This window comes from Lissotriton helveticus, chromosome 4_1 (genome assembly GCF_964261635.1).
Source record: "Lissotriton helveticus chromosome 4_1, aLisHel1.1, whole genome shotgun sequence".
Taxonomy (NCBI): domain Eukaryota; kingdom Metazoa; phylum Chordata; class Amphibia; order Caudata; family Salamandridae; genus Lissotriton; species Lissotriton helveticus.
The window spans coordinates 1,692,703,357-1,692,725,159 of NC_136063.1; the positions used below are offsets into that span (position 1 = coordinate 1,692,703,357).

A 21,803-nucleotide genomic window follows, 5' to 3' on the forward strand; every position below is an offset into this window, starting at 1 on the left:
CGCGCTCGAGATTGACTAAAAATATCGTAGCGCTGTGCTTGGTAGCAAGTAGGACTGCTACAAGCGCTTTTCTTGTATTCCTACTTGTGCTTTTGTAACTGCTTTTAAAATCTGTTTTATTGCGTAATCTGTGCACATTACCTGACCTTGGTCCGCTCTCTCCCCGTTCCACCGCAGCAACCAGTGCTGTTTGTTGTGGAGGGAGGCAAGCGGCACCACTTCCTGGTTGCTCCCTCTGAGGCGGCCATCTTCGGTGGGTTGACGCGCTAGTCTCCCACTCCGCCCTGATTACTTAAGGGCTGGGCAGCTTCGCGCTCGAGATTGACTAAAAATATCGTAGCGCTGTGCTTGGTAGCAAGTAGGACTGCTACAAGCGCTTTTCTTGTATTCCTACTTGTGCTTTTGTAACTGCTTTTAAAATCTGTTTTATTGTGTAATCTGTGCACATTACCTGACCTTGGTCCGCTCTCTCCCCGTTCCACCGCAGCAACCAGTGCTGTTTGTTGTGGAGGGAGGCAAGCGGCACCACTTCCTGGTTGCTCCCTCTGAGGCGGCCATCTTCGGTGGGTTGACGCGCTAGTCTCCCACTCCGCCCTGATTACTTAAGGGCTGGGCAGCTTCGCGCTCGAGATTGACTAAAAATATCGTAGCGCTGTGCTTGGTAGCAAGTAGGACTGCTACAAGCGCTTTTCTTGTATTCCTACTTGTGCTTTTGTAACTGCTTTTAAAATCTGTTTTATTGTGTAATCTGTGCACATTACCTGACCTTGGTCCGCTCTCTCCCCGTTCCACCGCAGCAACCAGTGCTGTTTGTTGTGGAGGGAGGCAAGCGGCACCACTTCCTGGTTGCTCCCTCTGAGGCGGCCATCTTCGGTGGGTTGACGCGCTAGTCTCCCACTCCGCCCTGATTACTTAAGGGCTGGGCAGCTTCGCGCTCGAGATTGACTAAAAATATCGTAGCGCTGTGCTTGGTAGCAAGTAGGACTGCTACAAGCGCTTTTCTTGTATTCCTACTTGTGCTTTTGTAACTGCTTTTAAAATCTGTTTTATTGTGTAATCTGTGCACATTACCTGACCTTGGTCCGCTCTCTCCCCGTTCCACCGCAGCAACCAGTGCTGTTTGTTGTGGAGGGAGGCAAGCGGCACCACTTCCTGGTTGCTCCCTCTGAGGCGGCCATCTTCGGTGGGTTGACGCGCTAGTCTCCCACTCCGCCCTGATTACTTAAGGGCTGGGCAGCTTCGCGCTCGAGATTGACTAAAAATATCGTAGCGCTGTGCTTGGTAGCAAGTAGGACTGCTACAAGCGCTTTTCTTGTATTCCTACTTGTGCTTTTGTAACTGCTTTTAAAATCTGTTTTATTGTGTAATCTGTGCACATTACCTGACCTTGGTCCGCTCTCTCCCCGTTCCACCGCAGCAACCAGTGCTGTTTGTTGTGGAGGGAGGCAAGCGGCACCACTTCCTGGTTGCTCCCTCTGAGGCGGCCATCTTCGGTGGGTTGACGCGCTAGTCTCCCACTCCGCCTAACCTTCTTAACTGGCTCCCGTTCGCGCAGCGGTAACGCGCAGCGGTAGCGCCGTAGACGCGCCGAAGAGGCGCCAAAGAGAAGCCAGTCTGCGCCAGTCCGCGTCCAGACGCTTCCTGCTGACTGGTGCCTGGCTTTGCCCGTCATGGTAGGCCCCCCTCTGTCCTATGATTCATTATCCCTGCATGCCCTCCGTTCGTCCCCTATTCTGACTTGTGCTCATACTTTCTCTCCTTCGCAACTGGGTTATATCTGCCCAAACTGCAATTGGCGTCCATCCATCCCCCCTTCCTGTCCGCTACCTCTCACTCAGGAATGGAAAATGTTTCTCCTCAACTGTAGGTCTATGTGTAAACATTATACGGAGCTCCATTCTCTGATTGAAGATCTCAATCCTCACGCACTTTTCCTAACCGAAACATGGCTCCATATGGATAACGATCCAGCTATTGTTTGGGCCATTCCCCAAGGATTCACTTTAAAGAGACTAGATCGCCAGACTGGGAGGGGTGGAGGAGTGGCTATTGTTTACCGCGACAGTTACAAATGCCGAACCACCCCTACTACCTCGCCAACCTGTGAAAGTCTTCACTTTTCGCTAGAGTTGTCACCAACCACTACTTTTTCTGGCATTCTAGCCTATCGCCCCCCAGGTGCCCCTAATAACTTTATTAGCAAAATTACGGATCTCGCTGCAAGCAACGTGCTATCCTCTCCCAACTTCACCGTGTTGGGCGACCTTAATCTACATTTAGATGACCCTCACGATACCGCAGCCACTACTCTTTGCTCTAACTTTCAAGCACTGGATCTACAGCAGAAGGGGTTTCATGTAACCCACAACAGAGGCCACCTGCTAGATCATATTTACAGCAACATTAATGATCTCGTAGTTAAACCCCCGGTTCCGCTACCTTGGACGGACCATTTTTTGGTTCCTTTCTCTTGGTGCACTAATCTTTCTCCCTCCACTAGCGGCCTCATTAAAAATCGAGGTAGGAAATGGCCCTTGCTTCCCCTCCCTGCCTGGGAAACTGCCCTGGCCAAAGATATACCCAGGAAGGTGATGAACCCCAACACAGCAGCCAACAATTTTGATGACTGGATCTCATCTACACTCAATATGGTCCTCCCCGTACAGGCTAGTAGCTCTACGAAACGACCCAGAGCTGCTCCTTGGTATACCCCTGCCCTTAAGGCCATGAAACTAACCTGTCGGAAACACGAAAGAGCCTGGAGACAGGACTATTCCGAAATTAAGAAGGAGGATTATAGAGCCGCCATTAGACTCTATAAACAGGAGATAAAATTGGCACAAGCTTCCTTTTATTGCAGCAAAATCGACGAAGCTGCCAATGCTCCAAGGGAAATTTTTAAAATTGTTAAAACACTCATTTCACCCCCCATTGAACTCCCTTCTGCAGATAGTGCCCAAGACCGCTGCAATGAACTAGCTGTTTTCTTTTCTGAAAAAATTCAGACTATATACTCTTCTTTTGGGGATGCTGACAGTGATTTAGGCCTTCCCATGTCTGCCACCTCCGAAGCCCCCGTCCAGTGTATGCTTGATGCAATCCCCCCACTAGACACTCTGGCACTGGACAGACTCATCTCTAAAGTCACCACAGGTTCCCCTAATGACCCAGCTCCCCCTCAGACCCTTGTTAAGGCAATAGACATAATTCGCCCGGTCATATTGGACGTTCTCAACACCTCCATCTCTTCAAGAACCGTACCTCCCTCCTGGAAGTGCGCAATGGTGAGGGCCCTGTTGAAGAAGCCCAACCTTGACCAATCCATCTTGGCGAATTATCGTCCTATTTCCTTACTTCCCTGGCTGAGTAAACTACTCGAGAGGCACGTGAACAACATCTTGATGAACTTTTTGGAGTCAAATGGTCTCCTACGTGCCTCCCAGACTGGGTTTCGGCCCCTACATGGGACCGAAACAGCCCTTCTGGCCGTAACTGAGGAAGCTAGAGCAGTGCTGGACCGGGGCGGCAAAGTGGCAATCATCCTGTTAGACCTCAGCGCCGCGTTCGACACGGTGAACCATGTCATGCTATTACAACGTCTGGCAGACATGGGCGTGTCGGGCCCGGCGCTGGACTGGCTGACATCCTTTCTGGCTGACCGTTTCTTTCAGGTCTTTGAGGGCGAGGCGGTGTCACCCAAACATCCTCTTAGGTGTGGGGTTCCTCAGGGCTCCTCCCTGAGCCCCACCCTGTTTAATGCCTACATGGAACCTCTAGACAGGATTGTCCAGCCCTTCGGTGTGCGTATTGTCACCTACGCGGACGATACCCAACTGGTGGTCTCTTTGGACCACTCAGAGGTATCGTCCAACACCCTAGGTCCCTGTCTAGAGGCTGTTGCCAGATGGATGCAATCCTCCCGTTTAAAACTTAACGGGGAGAAGACAGATGTCATCTTATTGGGCAACCCCTCGCCCTCTGTCTTTTCATCCATCTGGCCTCCATGTCTGGGCCCGCCTCCTGCTCCCAAACCCCAAATAAAAAGCCTGGGGGTTTGGTTGGACACCGCATTAAACTTCTCAGCCCAAGCCACAAAGACCGCAGCCACCTGTTTTGGCTTGATGAGGATGCTACGGAAGGTGCTCCCTCTGCTCCCATTCCAGGCCAGGAGGATTCTAGTCCAGGCCCTTATACTATCCCGCCTGGACTATGGTAATGTCCTCTATATGGGAGCCCCTTCCTATGTCATTCAGAAACTTCAAGTCACCCAGAACAGTGCGGCCCGTCTGCTCTACAATCTCCCTCGCTGGGAGTCAGCAAGGACCGCCATCGTGGAACTTCACTGGCTCCCCATAGCCGCCAGAGTACAATTTAAAGCTATGTGTACTCTACATAAAGCCTTCCACCATCTTGGTCCTGCAATTCTGCAACCCCTGATCACCCCCTATGTTCCCTCACGTTCCCTCCGTTCTAGTACCCTCCAGCTGGCCTCCTCTATCAGAGTGAGGAAAGCCCGTTGGGGAGGCCGTTCCTTTTCATACACTGCTGCCAAGTTTTGGAACACCCTCCCCCTTTCCCTTCGAGGAACCACCGATCATCTTTCTTTCAGAAAAGCCCTGAAAACCCACTTGTTTGCCACATCCCGCTAATCTGCCCGAGCCTGTGCTAAGCTTGCTTTAGTCATAAGCGCTACGAGGCCTCCGGGTAGATGGCGCTATACAAGTGCAATTTCAATTCAATTCAATTCAAGATGCCACAGGTCAGTATGCAAATCAGACAGCCCTGGCCACACCCTCCCTGTGGCTGGCCTCTGCTTTTTTCCGTACGTGCAGCTCAGTTTTTTCTTACCCAGATCCAGACTTCCATTTTAGCAAAAAGGTGGGTTGCAATGGGTCCAGGATGCCATTTGGAAACAAAGCCTGCAGGCCTGTCAAAGGAGACTTCCTGCCGCACGCCATGTGGTCAGAAGCCTACAAAAGGAATTGCACTTTGGAATACAGGGTCTCACTTGCTCAAGAGCCTTGCACAAGTGACTTTCCTCCCGCTGTGGAAAGCAGCTATAAAGGGACCTTGCGAAAATGATATTTGGAGCTATACTGCGTGATGCTAGGCAAACTGTGAGTCAGAAAGCAACTTCATTTTGAGAAGCCTGCGACCTACGGGAAGGAAAATTTTCAAGGGCAGAAGAAGGACTTTTACCTGACCGGGAATCGAACCCGGGGCGCGGCGGTAAGAGCGCCGAATCCTAACCACTAGACCACCAGGGAGCCCAGTGCCATGCAGCAAAAGTTCATACACTGCTTTCCGAATGACAAAGTTCATGGGGGCTGAAAGCTTATTTTTCTCTACAGCACATATAAATCAGAACTTGAAAAAATCCTCATAATGCCACCCGACTGTCTGTCACTTCCAAGCACAGGCCATCCTCTCCCCCTTGCTACTGAACCGATGAATTCCTGTACAATCGGGATCCACGGGAAAACACAAGAGGGACACCTAGTGGCTGCTGATGGCGCACAGACAGCTGGAACACTTTCTCAACCCTGTCTCGTTATTCAGCGTGCTGGAAGAATACATTGCGCTTAAGCGATTCAAGAGTGCAAGGGAGAAGAGTGCTCCAAAGTAGATGTATGCATCACAGCAGGGGTTTCCAGCAATTTACCTTTCTGGTGAGCTGGTACAGCACTTTACACACACATAGAGCACCAGACTGGGTGGAGGAGTGCATGCGCATAAAGGTGGCTGAGGGCAATGGGAGCAAAACAACCTGGGGCACAGGGGATCAAGTCCCTTTCCTCCTCTTTCGTTCATGGGTAGGGGTACCTTTTTAAGGACCTTCGTTTAAAAAAGCTACTGGGACAAAACACTCAAATCTATGCTTTAGAGGTATCTTCCCTGACCGGGAATCGAACCCGGGCCGCGGCGGTGAAAGCGCCAAATCCTAGCCACTAGACCACCAGGGAGGAGATGTTCTTGTGTGCTTGCCTTGCTCACCCCCTTATTGTGACTAAGCTAATTCCAATATAAAAATTGCCCGTAAAGTCCGAGTGGGAGAAAGTTAGGTGTCACACAGTGTGTTTGTCATAAGCAATTACCTTTAGCCTCCTGCAAAAGCCTTTTAACTCCGCAAACAGCTCTTGCTGGACAGCCGGTGCTGCAGCAGCCAGCAGAAAAAGGGAGTTGAGTAAAGCTGGGCCTTGGGTCTCACCAGGGTGGCCGAGTGATTAAGACATTGGACTTAAGATCCAATGGACGTTTGGCCGCATGGGTTCGAGCCCCATTCCTGGTATGGGTTTTCAGCTGCTTTGTAAGAAAGTGCAGATGCTTTTGAAAAGCATTTTCCTGCGCCCTTCCACTGCCCCTCTCCAACAGTCCCCATTCAAGTCTCAGCTGTGGGGTCTGCTGCTACTCTGCTACCAGCATGGATGCTTCCCAAAGCAATGCAGTGCCATCTACGCAGATCCCCTGCTTAGAGAAATACACCTCCTATATCTTTTCCCACTGAAGGGAGCAGGAGGAAGTACTTGTTTCCTGGGGAACATGGGTCTGCCCCTGGAATTTTTTAACCCGGCTCTTGTAGATTTCTCTCCTTTTTTGATTTCACCTACAAGCTCTCCCTTGCCAGAGGAGCAGGATCTGCTGATGCAGGCCCGGCTGGCTCAAACGTGCAAAGGCTTTTCCCCAAACCTCTGGGGGAAAATTGAGGAGAGTTCCCTGCCCCCGCCTCCTCAACGGGCTTCCAAACGGGCAATGCCCTGACGGGTCCCCCACAACCCGTCCTGCCCACAGCCACACCCCTGTATATGAGGGTGACCCATGTCCCTCACCCTCCATGTTCGAACGGAAGGCACCGTCTGTCCTGAGGGGTGTACCAGACAGGCATCTCTCCAGCCAGGCAGACCCCTGCAGCACCCGTTAAGCTCCAAAGCCTATACATTCCCAAGATGCCACAGGTCAGTATGCAAATCAGACAGCCCTGGCCACACCCTCCCTGTGGCTGGCCTCTGCTTTTTTCCGTACGTGCAGCTCAGTTTTTTCTTACCCAGATCCAGACTTCCATTTTAGCAAAAAGGTGGGTTGCAATGGGTCCAGGATGCCATTTGGAAACAAAGCCTGCAGGCCTGCCAAAGGAGACTTCCTGCCGCACGCCATGTGGTCAGAAGCCTACAAAAGGAATTGCACTTTGGAATACAGGGTCTCACTTGCTCAAGAGCCTTGCACAAGTGACTTTCCTCCCGCTGTGGAAAGCAGCTATAAAGGGACCTTGCGAAAATGATATTTGGAGCTATACTGCGTGATGCTAGGCAAACTGTGAGTCAGAAAGCAACTTCATTTTGAGAAGCCCGCGACCTACGGGAAGGAAAAGTTTTCAAGTGCAGAAGAAGGACTTTTCCCTGACCGGGAATCGAACCCGGGCCGCAGCGGTGAGAGCGCCGAATCCTAACCACTAGACCACCAGGGAGCCCAGGGCCATGCAGCAAAAGTTCATACACTGCTTTCCGAATGACAAAGCTCATGGGGGCTGAAAGCTTATTTTTCTCTACAGCACATATGAATCAGAACTTGAAAAAATCCTCATAATGCCACCGACTGTCTGTCACTTCCAAGCACAGGCCATCCTCTCCCCCTTGCTACTGAACCGATGAATTCCTGTACAATCGGGATCCACGGGAAAACACAAGAGGGACACCTAGTGGCTGCTGATGGCGCACAGACAGCTGGAACACTTTCTCAACCCTGTCTCATTATTCAGCTTGCTGGAAGAATACATTGCGCTTAAGCGATTCAAGAGTGCAAGGGAGAAGAGTGCTCCAAAGTAGATGTATGCATCTCAGCAGGGGTTTCCAGCAATTTACCTTTCTGGTGAGCTGGTACTTCACTTTACACACACATAGAGCACCAGACTGGGTGGAGGAGTGCGTGCGCATAAAGGTGGCTGAGGGCAATGGGAGCAAAACAACCTGGGGCACAGGGGACCCAGTCCCTTTCCTCCTCTTTCGTTCATGGGTAGGGGTACCTTTTTAAGGACCTACATTTAAAAAAAGCTACTGGGACAAAACACTCAAATCTATGCTTTAGAGGTATTTTCCCTGACCGGGAATCGAACCAGGGCCGCGGTGGTGAAAGCGCCGAATCCTAGCCATTTGACCACCAGGTAGGAGATGCTCTTGTGTGCTTGCCTTGCTCACCCCCTTATTGTGACTAAGCTAATTCCAATATAAAAATTGCCCGTAAAGTCCGAGTGGGAGAAAGTTAGGTGTCACACAGTGTGTTTGTCATAAGCAATTACCTTTAGCCTCCTGCAAAAGCCTTTTAACTCCGCAAACAGCTCTTGCTGGACAGCCGGTGCTGCAGCAGCCAGCAGAAAAAGGGAGTTGAGTAAAGCTGGGCCTTGGGTCTCACCAGGGTGGCCAAGTGGTTAAGGCGTTGGACTTAAGATCCAATGGATGTTTATCTGCATGGGTTCGAGCCCCATTCCTGGTATGGGTTTTCAGCTGCTTTGTAAGAAAGTGCAGATGCTTTTGAAAAGCATTTTGCTGCGCCCTTCCACTGCCCCTCTCCAACAGTCCCCATTCAAGTCTCAGCTGTGGGGTCTGCTGCTACTCTGCTACCAGCATGGATGCTTCCCAAAGCAATGCAGTGCCATCTACGCAGATCCCCTGCTTAGAGAAATACACCTCCTATATCTTTTCCCACTGAAGGGAGCAGGAGGAAGTACTTGTTTCCTGGGGAACATGGGTCTGCCCCTGGAATTCTTTAACCCGGCTCTTGTAGATTTCTCTCCTTTTTTGATTTCACCTACAAGCTCTCCCTTGCCAGAGGAGCAGGATCTGCTTATGCAGGCCCGGCTGGCTCAAACATGCAAAGGCTTTTCCCCAAACCTCTGGGGGAAAATTGAGGAGAGTTCCCTGCCCCCGCCTCCTCAACGGGCTTCCAAACGGGCAATGCCCTGACGGGTCCCCCACAACCCGTCCTGCCCACAGCCACACCCCTGTATATGAGGGTGACCCATGTCCCTCACCCTCCATGTTCGAACGGAAGGCACCGTCTGTCCTGAGGGGTGTACCAGACAGGCATCTCTCCAGCCAGGCAGACCCCTGCAGCACCCGTTAAGCTCCAAAGCCTATACATTCCCAAGATGCCACAGGTCAGTATGCAAATCGGACAGCCCTGGCCACACCCTCCCTGTGGCTGGCCTCTGCTTTTTTCCGTACGTGCAGCTCAGTTTTTTCTTACCCAGATCCAGACTTCCATTTTAGCAAAAAGGTGGGTTGCAATGGGTCCAGGATGCCATTTGGAAACAAAGCCTGCAGGCCTGTCAAAGGAGACTTCCTGCCGCACGCCATGTGGTCAGAAGCCTACAAAAGGAATTGCACTTTGGAATACAGGGTCTCACTTGCTCAAGAGCCTTGCACAAGTGACTTTCCTCCCGCTGTGGAAAGCAGCTATAAAGGGACCTTGCGAAAATGATATTTGGAGCTATACTGCGTGATGCTAGGCAAACTGTGAGTCAGAAAGCAACTTCATTTTGAGAAGCCTGCGACCTACGGGAAGGAAAATTTTCAAGGGCAGAAGAAGGACTTTTCCCTGACCGGGAATCGAACCCGGGCCGCGGCGGTGAGAGCGCCGAATCCTAACCACTAGACCACCAGGGAGCCCAGTGCTATGCAGCAAAAGTTCATACACTGCTTTCCGAATGACAAAGCTCATGGGGGCTGAAAGCTTATTTTTCTCTACAGCACATATGAATCAGAACTTGAAAAAATCCTCATAATGCCACCCGACTGTCTGTCACTTCCAAGCACAGGCCATCCTCTCCCCCTTGCTACTGAACCGATGAATTCCTGTACAATCGGGATCCACGGGAAAACACAAGAGGGACACCTAGTGGCTGCTGATGGCGCACAGACAGCTGGAACACTTTCTCAACCCTGTCTCGTTATTCAGCTTGCTGGAAGAATACATTGCGCTTAAGCGATTCAAGAGTGCAAGGGAGAAGGGCGCTCCAAAGTAGATGTATTCATCACAGCAGGGGTTTCCAGCAATTTACCTTTCTGGTGAGCTGGTACAGTTTTACACACACATAGAGCACCAGACTGGGTGGAGGAGTGCGTGCGCATAAAGGTGGCTGAGGGCAATGGGAGCAAAACAACCTGGGGCACAGGGGACCAAGTCCCTTTCCTAATCTTTCGTTCATGGGTAGGGGTACCTTTTTAAGGACCTTCGTTTAAAAAAGTTACTGGGACAAAACTCTCAAATCTATGCTTTAGAGGTATCTTCCCTGACCGGGAATCGAACCCGGGCCGCGGCGGTGAAAGCGCCGAATCCTAGCCACTTGACCACCAGGGAGGAGATGCTCTTGTGTGCTTGCCTTGCTCACCCCCTTATTGTGACTAAGCTAATTCCAATATAAAAATTGCCCGTAAAGTCCGAGTGGGAGAAAGTTAGGTGTCACACAGTGTGTTTGTCATAAGCAATTACCTTTAGCCTCCTGCAAAAGCCTTTTAACTCCGCAAACAGCTCTTGCTGGACAGCCGGTGCTGCAGCAGCCAGCAGAAAAAGGGAGTTGAGTAAAGCTGGGCCTTGGGTCTCACCAGGGTGGCCGAGTGATTAAGGCATTGGACTTAAGATCCAATGGACGTTTGTCCGCCTGGGTTCGAGCCCCATTCCTGGTATGGGTTTTCAGCAGCTTTGTAAGAAAGTGCAGATGCTTTTGAAAAGCATTTTCCTGCGCCCTTCCACTGCCACTCTCCAACAGTCCCCATTCAAGTCTCAGCTGTGGGGTCTGCTGCTACTCTGCTACCAGCATGGATGCTTCCCAAAGCAATGCAGTGCCATCTACGCAGATCCCCTGCTTAGAGAAATACACCTCCTATATCTTTTCCCACTGAAGGGAGCAGGAGGAAGTACTTGTTTCCTGGGGAACATGGGTCTGCCCCTGGAATTTTTTAACCCGGCTCTTGTAGATTTCTCTCCTTTTTGGATTTCACCTACAAGCTCTCCCTTGCCAGAGGAGCAGGATCTGCTGATGCAGGCCCGGCTGGCTCAAACGTGCAAAGGCTTTTCCCCAAACCTCTGGGGGAAAATTGAGGAGAGTTCCCTGCCCCGCCTCCTCAACGGGCTTCCAAACGGGCAATGCCCTGACGGGTCCCCCACAACCCGTCCTGCCCACAGCCACACCCCTGTATATGAGGGTGACCCATGTCCCTCACCCTCCATGTTAGAACGGAAGGCACCGTCTGTCCTGAGGGGTGTACCAGACAGGCATCTCTCCAGCCAGGCAGACCCCTGCAGCACCCGTTAAGCTCCAAAGCCTATATATTCCCAAGATGCCACAGGTCAGTATGCAAATCAGACAGCCCTGGCCACACCCTCCCTGTGGCTGGCCTCTGCTTTTTTCCGTACGTGCAGCTCAGTTTTTTCTTACCCAGATCCAGACTTCCATTTTAGCAAAAAGGTGGGTTGCAATGGGTCCAGGATGCCATTTGGAAACAAAGCCTGCAGGCCTGTCAAAGGAGACTTCCTGCCGCACGCCATGTGGTCAGAAGCCTACAAAAGGAATTGCACTTTGGAATACAGGGTCTCACTTGCTCAAGAGCCTTGCACAAGTGACTTTCCTCCCGCTGTGGAAAGGAGCTATAAAGGGACCTTGCGAAAATGATATTTGGAGCTATACTGCGTGATGCTAGGCAAACTGTGAGTCAGAAAGCAACTTCATTTTGAGAAGCCTGCGACCTACGGGAAGGAAAATTTTCAAGGGCAGAAGAAGGACTTTTCCCTGACCGGGAATCGAACCCGGGCCGCGGCGGTGAGAGCGCCGAATCCTAACCACTAGACCACCAGGGAGCCCAGTGCCATGCAGCAAAAGTTCATACACTGCTTTCCGAATGACAAAGCTCATGGGGGCTGAAAGCTTATTTTTCTCTACAGCACATATGAATCAGAACTTGAAAAAATCCTCATAATGCCACCCGACTGTCTGTCACTTCCAAGCACAGGCCATCCTCTCCCCCTTGCTACTGAACCGATGAATTCCTGTACAATCGGGATCCACGGGAAAACACAAGAGGGACACCTAGTGGCTGCTGATGGCGCACAGACAGCTGGAACACTTTCTCAACCCTGTCTCGTTATTCAGCTTGCTGGAAGAATACATTGCGCTTAAGCGATTCAAGAGTGCAAGGGAGAAGAGTGCTCCAAAGTAGATGTATTCATCACAGCAGGGGTTTCCAGCAATTTACCTTTCTGGTGAGCTGGTACAGTTTTACACACACATAGAGCACCAGACTGGGTGGAGGAGTGCCTGCGCATAAAGGTGGCTGAGGGCAATGGGAGCAAAACAACCTGGGGCACAGGGGACCAAGTCCCTTTCCTCCTCTTTCGTTCATGGGTAGGGGTACCTTTTTAAGGACCTTCGTTTAAAAAAGCTACTGGGACAAAACACTCAAATCTATGCTTTAGACGTATCTTCCCTGACTGGGAATCGAACCTGGGCCGCGGACGTGAAAGCACCGAATCCTAGCCACTTGACCACCAGGGAGGAGATGCTCTTGTGTGCTTGCCTTGCTCACCCCCTTATTGTGACTAAGCTAATTCCAATATAAAAATTGCCCGTAATGTCCGAGTGGGAGAAAGTTAGGTGTCACACAGTGTGTTTGTCATAAGCAATTACCTTTAGCCTCCTGCAAAAGCCTTTTAACTCCGCAAACAGCTCTTGCTGGACAGCCGGTGCTGCAGCAGCCAGCAGAAAAAGGGAGTTGAGTAAAGCTGGGCCTTGGGTCTCACCAGGGTGGCCGAGTGATTAAGGCATTGGACTTAAGATCCAATGGACGTTTGTCCGCATGGGTTCGAGCCCCATTCCTGGTATGGGTTTTCAGCTGCTTTGTAAGAAAGTGCAGATGCTTTTGAAAAGCATTTTCCTGCGCCCTTCCACTGCCACTCTCCAACAGTCCCCATTCAAGTCTCAGCTGTGGGGTCTGCTGCTACTCTGCTACCAGCATGGATGCTTCCCAAAGCAATGCAGTGCCATCTACGCAGATCCCCTGCTTAGAGAAATACACCTCCTATATCTTTTCCCACTGAAGGGAGCAGGAGGAAGTACTTGTTTCCTGGGGAACATGGGTCTGCCCCTGGAATTTTTTAACCCGGCTCTTGTAGATTTCGCTCCTTTTTGGATTTCACCTACAAGCTCTCCCTTGCCAGAGGAGCAGGATCTGCTGATGCAGGCCCGGCTGGCTCAAACGTGCAAAGGCTTTTCCCCAAACCTCTGGGGGAAAATTGAGGAGAGTTCCCTGCCCCGCCTCCTCAACGGGCTTCCAAACGGGCAATGCCCTGACGGGTCCCCCACAACCCGTCCTGCCCACAGCCACACCCCTGTATATGAGGGTGACCCATGTCCCTCACCCTCCATGTTAGAACGGAAGGCACCGTCTGTCCTGAGGGGTGTACCAGACAGGCATCTCTCCAGCCAGGCAGACCCCTGCAGCACCCGTTAAGCTCCAAAGCCTATATATTCCCAAGATGCCACAGGTCAGTATGCAAATCAGACAGCCCTGGCCACACCCTCCCTGTGGCTGGCCTCTGCTTTTTTCCGTACGTGCAGCTCAGTTTTTTCTTACCCAGATCCAGACTTCCATTTTAGCAAAAAGGTGGGTTGCAATGGGTCCAGGATGCCATTTGGAAACAAAGCCTGCAGGCCTGTCAAAGGAGACTTCCTGCCGCACGCCATGTGGTCAGAAGCCTACAAAAGGAATTGCACTTTGGAATACAGGGTCTCACTTGCTCAAGAGCCTTGCACAAGTGACTTTCCTCCCGCTGTGGAAAGGAGCTATAAAGGGACCTTGCGAAAATGATATTTGGAGCTATACTGCGTGATGCTAGGCAAACTGTGAGTCAGAAAGCAACTTCATTTTGAGAAGCCTGCGACCTACGGGAAGGAAAATTTTCAAGGGCAGAAGAAGGACTTTTCCCTGACCGGGAATCGAACCCGGGCCGCGGCGGTGAGAGCGCCGAATCCTAACCACTAGACCACCAGGGAGCCCAGTGCCATGCAGCAAAAGTTCATACACTGCTTTCCGAATGACAAAGCTCATGGGGGCTGAAAGCTTATTTTTCTCTACAGCACATATGAATCAGAACTTGAAAAAATCCTCATAATGCCACCCGACTGTCTGTCACTTCCAAGCACAGGCCATCCTCTCCCCCTTGCTACTGAACCGATGAATTCCTGTACAATCGGGATCCACGGGAAAACACAAGAGGGACACCTAGTGGCTGCTGATGGCGCACAGACAGCTAGGAACACTTTCTCAACCCTGTCTCGTTATTCAGCTTGCTGGAAGAATACATTGCGCTTAAGCGATTCAAGAGTGCAAGGGAGAAGAGTGCTCCAAAGTAGATGTATGCATCACAGCAGGGGTTTCCAGCAATTTACCTTTCTGGTGAGCTGGTACAGTTTTACACACACATAGAGCACCAGACTGGGTGGAGGAGTGCGTGCGCATAAAGGTGGCTGAGGGCAATGGGAGCAAAACAACCTGGGGCACAGGGGACCAAGTCCCTTTCCTCCTCTTTCGTTCATGGGTAGGGGTACCTTTTTAAGGACCTTCGTTTAAAAAAGCTACTGGGACAAAACACTCAAATCTATGCTTTAGAGGTATCTTCCCTGACCGGGAATCAAACCCGGGCCGTGGCGGTGAAAGCGCCGAATCCTAGCCACTTGACCACCAGGGAGGAGATGCTCTTGTGTGCTTGCCTTGCTCACCCCCTTATTGTGACTAAGCTAATTTCAATATAAAAATTGCCCGTAAAGTCCGAGTGGGAGAAAGTTAGGTGTCACACAGTGTGTTTGTCATAAGCAATTACCTTTAGCCTCCTGCAAAAGCCTTTTAACTCCGCAAACAGCTCTTGCTGGACAGCCGGTGCTGCAGCAGCCAGCAGAAAAAGGGAGTTGAGTAAAGCTGGGCCTTGGGTCTCACCAGGGTGGCCGAGTGATTAAGGCATTGGACTTAAGATCCAATGGACGTTTGTCCGCATGGGTTCGAGACCCATTCCTGGTATGGGTTTTCAGCTGCTTTGTAAGAAAGTGCAGATGCTTTTGAAAAGCATTTTCCTGCGCCCTTCCACTGCCACTCTCCAACAGTCCCCATTCAAGTCTCAGCTGTGGGGTCTGCTGCTACTCTGCTACCAGCATGGATGCTTCCCAAAGCAATGCAGTGCCATCTACGCAGATCCCCTGCTTAGAGAAATACACCTCCTATATCTTTTCCCACTGAAGGGAGCAGGAGGAAGTACTTGTTTCCTGGGGAACATGGGTCTGCCCCTGGAATTTTTTAACCCGGCTCTTGTAGATTTCTCTCCTTTTTGGATTTCACCTACAAGCTCTCCCTTGCCAGAGGAGCAGGATCTGCTGATGCAGGCCCAGCTGGCTCAAACATGCAAAGGCTTTTCCCCAAACCTCTTGGGGAAAATTGAGGAGAGTTCCCTGCCCCCGCCTCCTCAACGGGCTTCCAAACGGGCAATGCCCTGACGGGTCCCCCACAACCCGTCCTGCCCACAGCCACACCCCTGTATATGAGGGTGACCCATGTCCCTCACCCTCCATGTTAGAACGGAAGGCACCGTCTGTCCTGAGGGGTGTACCAGACAGGCATCTCTCCAGCCAGGCAGACCCCTGCAGCACCCGTTAAGCTCCAAAGCCTATATATTCCCAAGATGCCACAGGTCAGTATGCAAATCAGACAGCCCTGGCCACACCCTCCCTGTGGCTGGCCTCTGCTTTTTTCCGTACGTGCAGCTCAGTTTTTTCTTACCCAGATCCAGACTTCCATTTTAGCAAAAAGGTGGGTTGCAATGGGTCCAGGATGCCATTTGGAAACAAAGCCTGCAGGCCTGTCAAAGGAGACTTCCTGCCGCACTCCATGTGGTCAGAAGCCTACAAAAGGAATTGCACTTTGGAATACAGGGTCTCACTTGCTCAAGAGCCTTGCACAAGTGACTTTCCTCCCGCTGTGGAAAGCAGCTATAAAGGGACCTTGCGAAAATGATATTTGGAGCTATACTGCGTGATGCTAGGCAAACTGTGAGTCAGAAAGCAACTTCATTTTGAGAAGCCTGCGACCTACGGGAAGGAAAATTTTCAAGGGCAGAAGAAGGACTTTTCCCTGACCGGGAATCGAACCCGGGCCGCGGCGGTGAGAGCGCCGAATCCTAACCACTAGACCACCAGGGAGCCCAGTGCCATGCAGCAAAAGTTCATACACTGCTTTCCGAATGACAAAGCTCATGGGGGCTGAAAGCTTATTTTTCTCTACAGCACATATGAATCAGAACTTGAAAAAATCCTCATAATGCCACCCGACTGTCTGTCACTTCCAAGCACAGGCCATCCTCTCCCCCTTGCTACTGAACCGATGAATTCCTGTACAATCGGGATCCACGGGAAAACACAAGAGGGACACCTAGTGGCTGCTGATGGCGCACAGACAGCTGGAACACTTTCTCAACCCTGTCTCGTTATTCAGCTTGCTGGAAGAATACATTGCGCTTAAGCGATTCAAGAGTGCAAGGGAGAAGAGTGCTTCAAAGTAGATGTATGCATCACAGCAGGGGTTTCCAGCAATTTACCTTTCTGGTGAGCTGGTACAGTTTTACACACACATAGAGCACCAGACTGGGTGGAGGAGTGCGTGCGCATAAAGGTGGCTGAGGGCAATGGGAGCAAAACAACCTGGGGCACAGGGGACCAAGTCCCTTACCTCCTCTTTCGTTCATGGGTAGGGGTACCTTTTTAAGGACCTTCGTTTAAAAAAGCTACTGGGACAAAACACTCAAATCTATGCTTTAGAGGTATCTTCCCTGACTGGGAATCAAACCCGGGCCGCGGCGGTGAAAGCGCCGAATCCTAGCCACTTGACCACCAGGGAGGAGATGCTCTTGTGTGCTTGCCTTGCTCACCCCCTTATTGTGACTAAGCTAATTCCAATATAAAAATTGCCCGTAAAGTCCGAGTGGGAGAAAGTTAGGTGTCACACAGTGTGTTTGTCATAAGCAATTACCTTTAGCCTCCTGCAAAAGCCTTTTAACTCCGCAAACAGCTCTTGCTGGACAGCCGGTGCTGCAGCAGCCAGCAGAAAAAGGGAGTTGAGTAAAGCTGGGCCTTGGGTCTCACCAGGGTGGCCGAGTGATAAAGGCATTGGACTTAAGATCCAATGGACGTTTGTCCGCATGGGTTCGAGCCCCATTCCTGGTATGGGTTTTCAGCTGCTTTGTAAGAAAGTGCAGATGCTTTTGAAAAGCATTTTCCTGCGCCCTTCCACTGCCACTCTCCAACAGTCCCCATTCAAGTCTCAGCTGTGGGGTCTGCTGCTACTCTGCTACCAGCATGGATGCTTCCCAAAGCAATGCAGTGCCATCTACGCAGATCCCCTGCTTAGAGAAATACACCTCCTATATCTTTTCCCACTGAAGGGAGCAGGAGGAAGTACTTGTTTCCTGGGGAACATGGGTCTGCCCCTGGAATTTTTTAACCCGGCTCTTGTAGATTTCGCTCCTTTTTGGATTTCACCTACAAGCTCTCCCTTGCCAGAGGAGCAGGATCTGCTGATGCAGGCCCGGCTGGCTCAAACGTGCAAAGGCTTTTCCCCAAACCTCTGGGGGAAAATTGAGGAGAGTTCCCTGCCCCGCCTCCTCAACGGGCTTCCAAACGGGCAATGCCCTGACGGGTCCCCCACAACCCGTCCTGCCCACAGCCACACCCCTGTATATGAGGGTGACCCATGTCCCTCACCCTCCATGTTAGAACGGAAGGCACCGTCTGTCCTGGGGGGTGTACCAGACAGGCATCTCTCCAGCCAGGCAGACCCCTGCAGCACCCGTTAAGCTCCAAAGCCTATATATTCCCAAGATGCCACAGGTCAGTATGCAAATCAGACAGCCCTGGCCACACCCTCCCTGTGGCTGGCCTCTGCTTTTTTCCGTACGTGCAGCTCAGTTTTTTCTTACCCAGATCCAGACTTCCATTTTAGCAAAAAGGTGGGTTGCAATGGGTCCAGGATGCCATTTGGAAACAAAGCCTGCAGGCCTGTCAAAGGAGACTTCCTGCCGCACGCCATGTGGTCAGAAGCCTACAAAAGGAATTGCACTTTGGAATACAGGGTCTCACTTGCTCAAGAGCCTTGCACAAGTGACTTTCCTCCCGCTGTGGAAAGGAGCTATAAAGGGACCTTGCGAAAATGATATTTGGAGCTATACTGCGTGATGCTAGGCAAACTGTGAGTCAGAAAGCAACTTCATTTTGAGAAGCCTGCGACCTACGGGAAGGAAAATTTTCAAGGGCAGAAGAAGGACTTTTCCCTGACCGGGAATCGAACCCGGGCCGCGGCGGTGAGAGCGCCGAATCCTAACCACTAGACCACCAGGGAGCCCAGTGCCATGCAGCAAAAGTTCATACACTGCTTTCCGAATGACAAAGCTCATGGGGGCTGAAAGCTTATTTTTCTCTACAGCACATATGAATCAGAACTTGAAAAAATCCTCATAATGCCACCCGACTGTCTGTCACTTCCAAGCACAGGCCATCCTCTCCCCCTTGCTACTGAACCGATGAATTCCTGTACAATCGGGATCCACGGGAAAACACAAGAGGGACACCTAGTGGCTGCTGATGGCGCACAGACAGCTAGGAACACTTTCTCAACCCTGTCTCGTTATTCAGCTTGCTGGAAGAATACATTGCGCTTAAGCGATTCAAGAGTGCAAGGGAGAAGAGTGCTCCAAAGTAGATGTATGCATCACAGCAGGGGTTTCCAGCAATTTACCTTTCTGGTGAGCTGGTACAGTTTTACACACACATAGAGCACCAGACTGGGTGGAGGAGTGCGTGCGCATAAAGGTGGCTGAGGGCAATGGGAGCAAAACAACCTGGGGCACAGGGGACCAAGTCCCTTTCCTCCTCTTTCGTTCATGGGTAGGGGTACCTTTTTAAGGACCTTCGTTTAAAAAAGCTACTGGGACAAAACACTCAAATCTATGCTTTAGAGGTATCTTCCCTGACCGGGAATCAAACCCGGGCCGTGGCGGTGAAAGCGCCGAATCCTAGCCACTTGACCACCAGGGAGGAGATGCTCTTGTGTGCTTGCCTTGCTCACCCCCTTATTGTGACTAAGCTAATTTCAATATAAAAATTGCCCGTAAAGTCCGAGTGGGAGAAAGTTAGGTGTCACACAGTGTGTTTGTCATAAGCAATTACCTTTAGCCTCCTGCAAAAGCCTTTTAACTCCGCAAACAGCTCTTGCTGGACAGCCGGTGCTGCAGCAGCCAGCAGAAAAAGGGAGTTGAGTAAAGCTGGGCCTTGGGTCTCACCAGGGTGGCCGAGTGATTAAGGCATTGGACTTAAGATCCAATGGACGTTTGTCCGCATGGGTTCGAGACCCATTCCTGGTATGGGTTTTCAGCTGCTTTGTAAGAAAGTGCAGATGCTTTTGAAAAGCATTTTCCTGCGCCCTTCCACTGCCACTCTCCAACAGTCCCCATTCAAGTCTCAGCTGTGGGGTCTGCTGCTACTCTGCTACCAGCATGGATGCTTCCCAAAGCAATGCAGTGCCATCTACGCAGATCCCCTGCTTAGAGAAATACACCTCCTATATCTTTTCCCACTGAAGGGAGCAGGAGGAAGTACTTGTTTCCTGGGGAACATGGGTCTGCCCCTGGAATTTTTTAACCCGGCTCTTGTAGATTTCTCTCCTTTTTGGATTTCACCTACAAGCTCTCCCTTGCCAGAGGAGCAGGATCTGCTGATGCAGGCCCAGCTGGCTCAAACATGCAAAGGCTTTTCCCCAAACCTCTTGGGGAAAATTGAGGAGAGTTCCCTGCCCCCGCCTCCTCAACGGGCTTCCAAACGGGCAATGCCCTGACGGGTCCCCCACAACCCGTCCTGCCCACAGCCACACCCCTGTATATGAGGGTGACCCATGTCCCTCACCCTCCATGTTAGAACGGAAGGCACCGTCTGTCCTGAGGGGTGTACCAGACAGGCATCTCTCCAGCCAGGCAGACCCCTGCAGCACCCGTTAAGCTCCAAAGCCTATATATTCCCAAGATGCCACAGGTCAGTATGCAAATCAGACAGCCCTGGCCACACCCTCCCTGTGGCTGGCCTCTGCTTTTTTCCGTACGTGCAGCTCAGTTTTTTCTTACCCAGATCCAGACTTCCATTTTAGCAAAAAGGTGGGTTGCAATGGGTCCAGGATGCCATTTGGAAACAAAGCCTGCAGGCCTGTCAAAGGAGACTTCCTGCCGCACTCCATGTGGTCAGAAGCCTACAAAAGGAATTGCACTTTGGAATACAGGGTCTCACTTGCTCAAGAGCCTTGCACAAGTGACTTTCCTCCCGCTGTGGAAAGCAGCTATAAAGGGACCTTGCGAAAATGATATTTGGAGCTATACTGCGTGATGCTAGGCAAACTGTGAGTCAGAAAGCAACTTCATTTTGAGAAGCCTGCGACCTACGGGAAGGAAAATTTTCAAGGGCAGAAGAAGGACTTTTCCCTGACCGGGAATCGAACCCGGGCCGCGGCGGTGAGAGCGCCGAATCCTAACCACTAGACCACCAGGGAGCCCAGTGCCATGCAGCAAAAGTTCATACACTGCTTTCCGAATGACAAAGCTCATGGGGGCTGAAAGCTTATTTTTCTCTACAGCACATATGAATCAGAACTTGAAAAAATCCTCATAATGCCACCCGACTGTCTGTCACTTCCAAGCACAGGCCATCCTCTCCCCCTTGCTACTGAACCGATGAATTCCTGTACAATCGGGATCCACGGGAAAACACAAGAGGGACACCTAGTGGCTGCTGATGGCGCACAGACAGCTGGAACACTTTCTCAACCCTGTCTCGTTATTCAGCTTGCTGGAAGAATACATTGCGCTTAAGCGATTCAAGAGTGCAAGGGAGAAGAGTGCTCCAAAGTAGATGTATGCATCACAGCAGGGGTTTCCAGCAATTTACCTTTCTGGTGAGCTGGTACAGTTTTACACACACATAGAGCACCAGACTGGGTGGAGGAGTGCGTGCGCATAAAGGTGGCTGAGGGCAATGGGAGCAAAACAACCTGGGGCACAGGGGACCAAGTCCCTTACCTCCTCTTTCGTTCATGGGTAGGGGTACCTTTTTAAGGACCTTCGTTTAAAAAAGCTACTGGGACAAAACACTCAAATCTATGCTTTAGAGGTATCTTCCCTGACTGGGAATCAAACCCGGGCCGCGGCGGTGAAAGCGCCGAATCCTAGCCACTTGACCACCAGGGAGGAGATGCTCTTGTGTGCTTGCCTTGCTCACCCCCTTATTGTGACTAAGCTAATTCCAATATAAAAATTGCCCGTAAAGTCCGAGTGGGAGAAAGTTAGGTGTCACACAGTGTGTTTGTCATAAGCAATTACCTTTAGCCTCCTGCAAAAGCCTTTTAACTCCGCAAACAGCTCTTGCTGGACAGCCGGTGCTGCAGCAGCCAGCAGAAAAAGGGAGTTGAGTAAAGCTGGGCCTTGGGTCTCACCAGGGTGGCCGAGTGATTAAGGCATTGGACTTAAGATCCAATGGACGTTTGTCCGCATGGGTTTGAGCCCCATTCCTGGTATGGGTTTTCAGCTGCTTTGTAAGAAAGTGCAGATGCTTTTGAAAAGCATTTTCCTGCGCCCTTCCACTGCCACTCTCCAACAGTCCCCATTCAAGTCTCAGCTGTGGGGTCTGCTGCTACTCTGCTACCAGCATGGATGCTTCCCAAAGCAATGCAGTGCCATCTACG

At 51.2% G+C, this 21,803-nt stretch overlaps 17 non-coding genes across 17 annotated transcripts; 8 read left to right on the forward strand and 9 right to left on the reverse strand.

Annotated features, from left to right (window-relative positions):
• Window positions 1-5,891: 5,891 nt before the first annotated feature.
• TRNAE-UUC (transfer RNA glutamic acid (anticodon UUC)) lies at window positions 5,892-5,963 on the reverse strand. Its single transcript has one exon. It is a non-coding gene; the product is annotated as a tRNA-Glu (tRNA).
• Window positions 5,964-6,206: 243 nt separating this feature from the next.
• TRNAL-UAA (transfer RNA leucine (anticodon UAA)) lies at window positions 6,207-6,289 on the forward strand. The gene has a single exon. It is a non-coding gene; the product is annotated as a tRNA-Leu (tRNA).
• A 1,101-nt stretch (window positions 6,290-7,390) lies between these two features.
• TRNAE-CUC (transfer RNA glutamic acid (anticodon CUC)) lies at window positions 7,391-7,462 on the reverse strand. The gene has a single exon. It is a non-coding gene; the product is annotated as a tRNA-Glu (tRNA).
• Window positions 7,463-8,401: 939 nt separating this feature from the next.
• On the forward strand, window positions 8,402-8,484 carry TRNAL-UAA (transfer RNA leucine (anticodon UAA)). Its single transcript has one exon. It is a non-coding gene; the product is annotated as a tRNA-Leu (tRNA).
• A 1,100-nt stretch (window positions 8,485-9,584) lies between these two features.
• On the reverse strand, window positions 9,585-9,656 carry TRNAE-CUC (transfer RNA glutamic acid (anticodon CUC)). The gene has a single exon. It is a non-coding gene; the product is annotated as a tRNA-Glu (tRNA).
• A 622-nt stretch (window positions 9,657-10,278) lies between these two features.
• On the reverse strand, window positions 10,279-10,350 carry TRNAE-UUC (transfer RNA glutamic acid (anticodon UUC)). The gene has a single exon. It is a non-coding gene; the product is annotated as a tRNA-Glu (tRNA).
• Window positions 10,351-10,593: 243 nt separating this feature from the next.
• TRNAL-UAA (transfer RNA leucine (anticodon UAA)) lies at window positions 10,594-10,676 on the forward strand. The gene has a single exon. It is a non-coding gene; the product is annotated as a tRNA-Leu (tRNA).
• A 1,099-nt stretch (window positions 10,677-11,775) lies between these two features.
• On the reverse strand, window positions 11,776-11,847 carry TRNAE-CUC (transfer RNA glutamic acid (anticodon CUC)). The gene has a single exon. It is a non-coding gene; the product is annotated as a tRNA-Glu (tRNA).
• Window positions 11,848-12,784: 937 nt separating this feature from the next.
• On the forward strand, window positions 12,785-12,867 carry TRNAL-UAA (transfer RNA leucine (anticodon UAA)). The gene has a single exon. It is a non-coding gene; the product is annotated as a tRNA-Leu (tRNA).
• A 1,099-nt stretch (window positions 12,868-13,966) lies between these two features.
• Window positions 13,967-14,038, reverse strand: TRNAE-CUC (transfer RNA glutamic acid (anticodon CUC)). Its single transcript has one exon. It is a non-coding gene; the product is annotated as a tRNA-Glu (tRNA).
• A 938-nt stretch (window positions 14,039-14,976) lies between these two features.
• TRNAL-UAA (transfer RNA leucine (anticodon UAA)) lies at window positions 14,977-15,059 on the forward strand. Its single transcript has one exon. It is a non-coding gene; the product is annotated as a tRNA-Leu (tRNA).
• A 1,100-nt stretch (window positions 15,060-16,159) lies between these two features.
• Window positions 16,160-16,231, reverse strand: TRNAE-CUC (transfer RNA glutamic acid (anticodon CUC)). The gene has a single exon. It is a non-coding gene; the product is annotated as a tRNA-Glu (tRNA).
• A 937-nt stretch (window positions 16,232-17,168) lies between these two features.
• Window positions 17,169-17,251, forward strand: TRNAL-UAA (transfer RNA leucine (anticodon UAA)). The gene has a single exon. It is a non-coding gene; the product is annotated as a tRNA-Leu (tRNA).
• A 1,099-nt stretch (window positions 17,252-18,350) lies between these two features.
• TRNAE-CUC (transfer RNA glutamic acid (anticodon CUC)) lies at window positions 18,351-18,422 on the reverse strand. The gene has a single exon. It is a non-coding gene; the product is annotated as a tRNA-Glu (tRNA).
• Window positions 18,423-19,360: 938 nt separating this feature from the next.
• TRNAL-UAA (transfer RNA leucine (anticodon UAA)) lies at window positions 19,361-19,443 on the forward strand. Its single transcript has one exon. It is a non-coding gene; the product is annotated as a tRNA-Leu (tRNA).
• Window positions 19,444-20,543: 1,100 nt separating this feature from the next.
• Window positions 20,544-20,615, reverse strand: TRNAE-CUC (transfer RNA glutamic acid (anticodon CUC)). Its single transcript has one exon. It is a non-coding gene; the product is annotated as a tRNA-Glu (tRNA).
• Window positions 20,616-21,552: 937 nt separating this feature from the next.
• TRNAL-UAA (transfer RNA leucine (anticodon UAA)) lies at window positions 21,553-21,635 on the forward strand. The gene has a single exon. It is a non-coding gene; the product is annotated as a tRNA-Leu (tRNA).
• Window positions 21,636-21,803: the final 168 nt, after the last annotated feature.